Raw genomic sequence first — 8,333 nt, forward strand, 5'->3', positions numbered from 1 at the left:
AACTTATGAGAAGATTAAGTATGCACTTCAAAGATCGCAGGATAAGCAAAAGAGGGCAACTAATTGTCAAGCAAGGCTGAAAAAGATGAAGGGCAAAAGAGAGATTATACCCAATGTTGAGTATGAGATAATATGGGCCATTCCAAGTGTTGGAGAGGATCAGTGATATATGCCTCCAAGCTTGCGGACCCACATGATGTATTTCATGTGAGCTCACTGAGGCCCTTTAATGGTGATGTGCCAAAGGATGTATATGCCGAAATTCAGCCCGAGGTTGAGAAATTGGATGAGATATTGATACCTGAGCAGGTATTGGCACACAAAGAGCAAAAGATCAGAGGTAAGGTTTCCTGATGGTATTTGGTGAAGCTTCAAAACTATTCACCCATAGATGCCAAATGGATGGAGGATGACTTGGTAGACCATCCTCCGTTGTTGCAGCTTTACCTTGGTGCTTTCTAATTAGAGCCGACTTTGAACCGGGCTTAGTTACATATAGCAAAGCAAGGGCCCAAAGTATTACTTGATGCTCACAAGGAAGCTAGCACCGCCGCTCCTCGATGATGGAAAGCTCTAAATGTAGTGGAACTCGGATGTATTAAGCATACATTTAGGGTACTCTAGATGACAGTATGTGTTAGCTTGCCTATGTTAGTCATGTTAGTCTGTCATCTCCTGATTGTGAGCTCCTATCAAAGTCTGACGGAGACATGGAAGCTTGGTAGTTTTAGGTGCATTTCCATCAGTTATCGGCTTCCTATGTGCACTCCTAGGCCTGTTTCCGCTTTCCATAATCTAGCTCTACCTACCAAACATTGTCCTTGCCATCCGAGATTTTTCTATGGCCTTCCTCTATTTTTCTAGCATTTCTTCAAAGTGACCAACATTAAATGTTGGTTGGTCAGCTTTTTCAGCACCTACTAGTGCAGGTCTCGGCCAAATTTTGGTCTTGCTAGCTATTTGTAGCCTATCTCTCCCACTTGGCAAATACACACTCTTCAATCTTCAGCCCTTCATTTGCAGGTACTCCGTGCTTGGTGCTGCAATCATCATTCGCTTGATCTGATGCCCTCACTGACACTGTGGACTGTGTGCAAAGACTAATCAGTCCATCCCCATTGTATCAGCATTCGTCTTAGTCAGTGCAATATTTTTCCTTCATCTTCTGCTCTGTGTGTGTGTGTGGTCATTAGCCTGATCTGATGCCCTCACTGACACTATGGGCTGTGTGCAAGGACTAATCAATCCATCCCCATTGTATCAGCATTCGTCTTAGTCAGGGCAATATTTTTTCTTCATCTTCTGCTCTGTGTGTGTGCGTGTGCGTGTGTGTGTGTGTTTGTTTTTCTCTTCCGTTGTGCACTCTCACATGGTATCATCACCTAAGTGAGGACACAGTTTGGAGATTTCTCGCACCGGAGCAAGTGATCTTCACGAAGGAGCAACCCAGATATCAAAACGTAGGATTCCATTATTTGAGCACATCTTTGAGTTCTCTTCTTTTGCAATGTTCTTCTATTTTTTCTCTCTTCTATCTTGTGTTCACTTGTTTATTTCAGTAGTTGTCTATGCTTACTTTGCTACACCACTTTTGACATTTCTATGGACTGTGCAACCTTGTGAGATCGGCTCAACTCTTGAGCCAGATCCTTTTCCTTTATGAGTTTGTAGGAGTTTATCCTTGTGCATGTTCACAAGTTGAAGACCACGGCAGAAATGTGGAAGAGGCTTATAGCTTTGTATCAGCACAAGACGTTTGCCCACAAGATTTTCCTTAAGAAGTTGTGGATGCTCAGTCTTGACGACTCCTCTATGAAGGAGCACATCACTAAGATGGAGGACATGAGGGGTGAGCTTGTCTGTCTTGCTCAGACAATAGCCTCTGAAGATATGGCTATGATCCTTTTGACTCTGTTGCCATCTCCTCCATTCAATATCTTCTACGCTAGCCTTACCACATTGAGAACTCGCAAGATGCTCTTATGGGAGGAGCTTTCACCGCTTGTCTTGGAGCATGCCAAGTGACTCAAAGAGGTTGAAGCCAGTGGTTCTGGCTCCACCAAGGAATTTACTAGAGGTACAAGTGGAGCGAAGAAGAAGAAGGTGCAAGCCAAGGACAAGAAGCAAGAGGACAAGAAGGATGAGAAGGAGAAGTAGCCCAAGTGCCTACACTATGGGAAGGGCACTCATCCCAAATAGAAGTGTTGGCAAAAGTACCCCCGTTTGAAGCCAAAGAAGAAGGATTCGAAGGATACGAAGGCCACCCCCACTACGACACATTCTGTCTTTGTGCATGTCTTTGCCGAGGAGGATACAGCTCTTGCTTCTTCCACTCAAGAGAAGCCTTGACTCGTGGACAATGGGGCCTCTTCTCACATGACCTACAAACAGGATTGGCTTTAGGACATGAGTGCCAGAGGGAGTACTATCACCATCAATGACAGCCCTATAGTTCCCGTTTAAGGAGTGGGACTATTCTTTATTGCCAAACAGGCTATCCTCTTCGGCCAGAGTCCTCTATGTACCGGATTTAGATTTTAACATCTTGTCTACTCATGGCCTTACATGGCTTGGTACCCACGTGGTCTTTACACAAGATGTAGTGACAGTGGAGAATGCTTCTACAGGTGTAGTTCTTTGGACAAGTTCTCATGAGGGTAGGCTTTGCACACTCACAACCTTAGTTGCAAGCTCTTCCACGAGCTTGGGCTTCTTTGGCAAGCTCGTTACGGTCATCTAAACATTGACACTATCCAACAGGCTTCTTAGAAGAAAATGGCAAAGGGACTTTCCAATTTCGCTCCTATTCACACTTTATACCCTAGCTATTTGAGGGGCAAGCAACATCGGTAACCACATCCACAAGATGCCACTAGGAGTACTTCTACACCGCTTGGGTTGGTGTATACCGACCTTTGTGGACCTATGGCCACAGCCTCCCTTGGGAAGGCCAAGTATTTGATGCTATTATAGACAACTTCAATCGTTATATGTGGCCTTATTTTCTGGGGTACAAGAGTGAGGCATACTCTTGCTTCTACAAGTGGAAGGTGTTTGTGAGACGCAAACTACTTCCAAAGTTCGTAGTGTACGAGCAGATCATGGTGGAGAGTTGACTTTTAACCTCTTTTTTTAATTTTGCACGGATCACGGTATTCGGATGGAGTATTCCCATCCAAACATACCTTCGGAGAATGGTGTAGTGGAGCATGTAAATCAGACAATGCTACAAATGGCTTGATCGATGTTGGAGCATCGGGGTCTTCCTCGTTCCCTTTGGGGTGAGACGGTGGCTACTATGGATCATATCTGCAACCACTCCCCGACTTCTATCTTGCAAGATATGACTCCATACAAGGCTTTCTTTGGCAAGAAGCCTTCCATGTCTCACTTTCACATCTTTGGGTGTGATACATTTATCCATGTGGACAAGAAGAAGAGTACGACGAAGCTTGACTCGAAGTCCAAGAAGCTCATCTTTGTGGGCTATAGCACTACCACCAAGGGCTATTGGCTCTACGATATGATGAGAAGAAAGCTTGAGGTGAGCAGGGATGTGATCTTCGATGAGGCTATGGCCTTTGAGGATCCTATTTGTGGTTCTGTTGCAGGTGATTCTTTGTCCTTGACTGACCCTCCCCCGCCCTCAATTCCTCTTCTCCCTTCCAAGTTGCCTCTTGGCACCCCTTCTTCATCTTCGACTTCTCCCCCTTCTCCTTCTCCACCCTCTACCCCGGCTTCCCTACCACCTTTGACGAATGTGACTACTTCATGGAGTGCTTTTGCCCCTTTAGCCTCCTCTCCACAGTCTTCTAAGAATGCTCAATTGTTAGAGAAGGAGCCTTCTTCAAATGAGGAGGATTTACCTTCCCTTAATGGCAGGGAGTCCCTTACCCAAACAAGTGCATTGCAAGTATCAAAGGCTACTCAATCTCCCTCGCAACAAGATAAGCCTATTTGGATTTCTCTTTGGTACCAACAGCTCATGCAAGATTCAAATGTTTCTCACTTTCCTCCTCCTCCTGTAGGTCCACGGCAAATCACCTTGCTTATAGACCCAGTAGAATAGTTCACTCTGTGTAAACTCTACTCTTATGTCACAAATTCTTCATAATAGCAAGCCTACTACAGTTAAGAAGGATCTTGATTAGGATATTTGGTATCGGACCATGTAGGAGGAGCTTGATTCTATTGAGCAAAATCAAACTTGGGAGTTGGTTCCGCATCTGCCGAAGCCGAAGATGATCGTTGTGAAGTGGGTCTATAAGACTAAGTACCTTACAGACGGTTCCTTGGACAAGCACAAAGCTAGGCTTGTTGCCAATGGTTTTGCTTAGAGGGCAGACTTGGACTATTTTGAGACTTTTGCACCTACGGCTCAAATGTCTACTATTCGAGCTATCTTGGCTCTTGCAGCCCACCACTGTTGGCCTGTTTATTAGATGGACATAAATTCTACCTTCTTGAATGGCATCCTAGAAGAGGAGATTCATGTTTCACAACCTTCACGTTTTCTTGTGCAAGAGAAGGAGAACCATGTCTACAAATTGCGGAAGGCCCTCTATGGCCTAAAGCAGGCTTAGTTGACTCGGTAAGAAAATGGGTCGTATGCGTAATAAAGGCCATTAGGCTATGCCTTGCCTTGAGCAATCACTAAACCAATTTGAGAGTCTAGGACCTCGGCTATGGTCACAGTGAAGAAAACTACTCGCCCCAATTGGCAAAGCTGCTGAACGGACAACAAGTTCACCCTAAGTTGGGGGACATGATGGACATCATCCAGCGAACCTAGATCCTAACCCTGGTCAATGGAAAATTTGACACGACCATGGGCCTAAATCTTGACTGAGGAGTTATTGCCTACACGGACTCTCTGACTACAAGGGCTCGGAAAATGAAAATGTCCTCTATAGAGTCATGTGATAGGTAGCTCCACTATCCACAAGCCAAACACGTGTTGATGTGCTCGGCTATGACGAGTGGACCTTTGCAATTACCTCATCACGAGGCAACTCACAAATGTGAACGAGACTCGCATCCGATGTCTCTAAGGAGATGATGTGGGCCACTGCAAACTAGTCAAACCAACCCTCTGGAGTTGAGTAGTTCACTAACTATGATGGCTGACCAGTGGCAATGCGGGTTAAGCCTCACCACTGCCCCTACTAGGGGTTGCCGTCACCCTACTTCCCCTATTAGGGGTTACCCACCTAGGGTGCCAGGGTCTAATTCTTGGATTTTGGTTGTGTGCCTCTTCAAGACTTGTCGTCACAATGGCCAACCTTTTAACAATATTGACAATACCTATTCTTCTTAGGTACATTCTGCCATCTAGATTGAGAGTTGATTGTGTGATGCCTTGGGAGTCACTAGCCTTGTTTTGATTTTGCTTTTGAGTTTGGTTTGCCCTTGCCCTACTACCCCTTCTGAGAAGATGCAACAACAGTCCCCTCTATCAAGGACATGTTATAAAATTGATCGAACAATCATGAGTAACACAACAACTGACACTCAAACTCATAAAATGTGGATATTTAAAAGACTGTGAAATCACTTGCTACACAAAATGGAAACATTTTCTTGGTGACTTATTAAGGAATAGGATAACCTGATCGTCAAAGGATTAGGAGCCCTAGTGGTTGAGAACTCAACGAGAAGATGCCAATACTCAACCAACTTGACTTTCAATTCATCCTTGTCTGATTTTAAAGTTTTGGAGCTCATGATCCAAATTGACGCGACGAGTCCAATCTCAAGCCGCATAGCGGTCAGTCAAGTGTACCCAACACTCCAATGCTAAGTCGAAATGCTCAAGCTGAGAGTGAAACTCAGACAATAAGCCCTCTATAAGCTCGATAATAGTGAAGGCGTTACGAGCCTTCCATGAGCGGACAACCTCATATGGAACAAGTGCCAAATCGAGTTGGGAAACCAACCCCTACACTAAATCCCATAGATTCTAAGAGTCTAAGACATGCCTCATCAAATTTGACTAAGTAGTGTAGTTTGACCCATTGAAACGAGTCTATCATCAAAAGCATACTTAGCAAATGAGGAGCTAGAACCATGAGGTGTCTGTAAACATGGATAGATGGGGTAGGGTGAAGAATAAGATGGTGGTAATGGTAGTGGATTTTGGATGATAGCAACTCCAGGAGATGATATCAGCGGTAAACTTAAGATGAAAATAGTAGACAACAGCTCCAGGATACTAAGCGATAGTTCCTAGATGCAAGCGATAGCTCGTGGCTGCAGGTGACAGCTCACAGGTGGAGTCAAAGACTGGAATCAGGCACCAAATGGTAGCAGACAGCAATGGAAAGCTCTGACCGCAATATCCTCCGCCAACGAGTGTGGGCAGCAAAGGTACGGCTCTTGAAACCCACAAAAATGAGATTGAGGGAGAATGGTGAGCTACATGCCTATTTATAGAAAGTTTAGGGCACCCAAATTAGGATTTGGCATGTGGGACACAGTAACTCTCTAGGATCGCGTTTCTTTTTAAAATAATAAGGTTTCTTCATTAATTAACTGTGTTTTGGGGCTATTTAAGTCTACCTAATGCATTTTTAGCTCAACACACATTCACCCCCATTGTCAAATCATAGGCGATTTCAGTCTATATCCAAACTCGTTCTTAACAAAAGTAAGCCAGCGCTAAAACGTCGTCAAGACTTCCAACTTTTACTTTATGGGGTATACCTAGACCCTATGTGAGTAATCATCAATGAAAGTAATGAAATACTTCATGCCAGCTAACATCTTGCAGGGCATAAGTCCACAAACATCAAAATGAACAAGAGTCAGATACTCACCTATGCGCGTAATGCCAGACTTCTTATGCAAACTACGTATCTGCTTGGAACTATTACAGACTATAATTACGCAACATTGATAACCAAGTCCGCCTCATGAACCTGCAGTATATTCCAAGATATAACAGATATAATAGGATTCCGTGGTTTTTGGGCTGATCAGATCTAGGATACAGCATGTCCATTTCAGTCACAAGGCAACTTGCTTTGCTGATAATAAGAGCCTTCGACTTTCAACTTTCTTGAAGACATACAATCTTTTAAATTTTTCTTTTGCGCAGGCAGTACACAATCCATGCAAAAGTGCATAATGTAGGAATAAGGAAGATGCCACGTGCCTGATCAACGAACTGTAAAAATGCATCATGTAGGAAGGAAGATGTCTAAACTGAGTCTTTATAAATGCAAGGAGGGCGATCTATGCCTGTCATAAATTGTTTCTTCGTGAGTCGATGTGGGGATAAGGTTATAGGTGGTCCAGGACACCAATGCATATGATGGATCTATGAAAAGCCAAATTAGCTTGACGAGGAATCGCAGACCTATTCCACCAATAGTAGGTGACGAGGGCTACAACCATGCGCGATCTATACCCTTGCAACAAATCAGTGATGCAGAGTGCAAGTAGATCGTGACAAATGAGCGAGGCCAGTGCATTAAGCTGGTAAGCAAGTGCATTAATCATTCAACAACAGAGAGCCGGAAGACAAATGATAAGAAAGGAGAGCTAAATCAGCTACCGGAAGATAACAAACTGTACATACAAGTAAAGGCACGTGGAATAACATGAGGATGATAGGGGCAAAACCTACCTGATTAGGCCACGCATTCAGCAATGATCAAAAAACCAGATTCGATGCAACAGTCTTTCATGATTGTGCTTCCCAACAAACTTGATGCTCCGGTACTAATCATAATTGGCCACGTCAAATCCCGATTGTGCGCCATCGATCGCCGTGTGGGGAAACCAGGAGGGCGTAGGAGGTTTAGGAGTGAATCCATGAGAAACGGTTACATAACGTGAGTGTTCTTCCTTACATGCCGAGGCTTATATAGCCTTTACGAAGGGTGGCAAGGTAGGTTTGCCACCCCCCCCCCATATAAGGCTTATTGTCGAAATGAGAGGAGTGTACTTACTACACCGGTGATGGTACCTATATGGTTTGCATTGTGAGGGAGTGACTAATGTGTGCATTTCACCCGTTTTAATGGAGGGTGTGGTGAGTCGCACCCTATACATACTTATAATTGAATGATTACAACTAGATTTAACTAGTATCTAAAGTACGCTTCATGAGAAAAAAGATTGTGATTTTAGTTTTCACGCATGCCATTGACTTTGCAAGGATTACTACGCAATTGATGTTTGAGAATATAGCATCTTGTTGCAGCTTCACATTAGCTTTATTGAATCTAGAGTTCCATTCCCCCCAAAGCTGGAGGGATGCTGCAATGGGAAGTCGAATCCAAGAACATAGACGATGTAGCATCCATCATCATGAGTAGCAGTCAAAGCAA

General features: G+C 44.1%; 1 protein-coding gene across 6 annotated transcripts in view; it reads right to left on the bottom strand.

The window, feature by feature from the left end:
• LOC148020394 (uncharacterized) overlaps positions 1–7,922 on the bottom strand; it is a 101,471-nt gene extending 93,549 nt beyond the window's left edge. For all 6 annotated transcript variants that reach the window (XM_087700691.1, XM_087700690.1, XM_087700694.1 and 3 more), the window contains exon 1: positions 7,628–7,922. The gene's annotated coding sequence lies outside the window, so the exon portion shown is untranslated. The remainder of the gene's footprint in view (positions 1–7,627) is intronic.
• Between the last annotated feature and the right edge of the window lie 411 nt (positions 7,923–8,333).

This window comes from Lygodium microphyllum, chromosome 19 (assembly GCF_053477565.2).
Source record: "Lygodium microphyllum isolate KBCC chromosome 19, Lygodium_microphyllum_v1.1.10, whole genome shotgun sequence".
In the NCBI taxonomy this organism is placed as follows: Eukaryota; Viridiplantae; Streptophyta; class Polypodiopsida; order Schizaeales; family Lygodiaceae; genus Lygodium; species Lygodium microphyllum.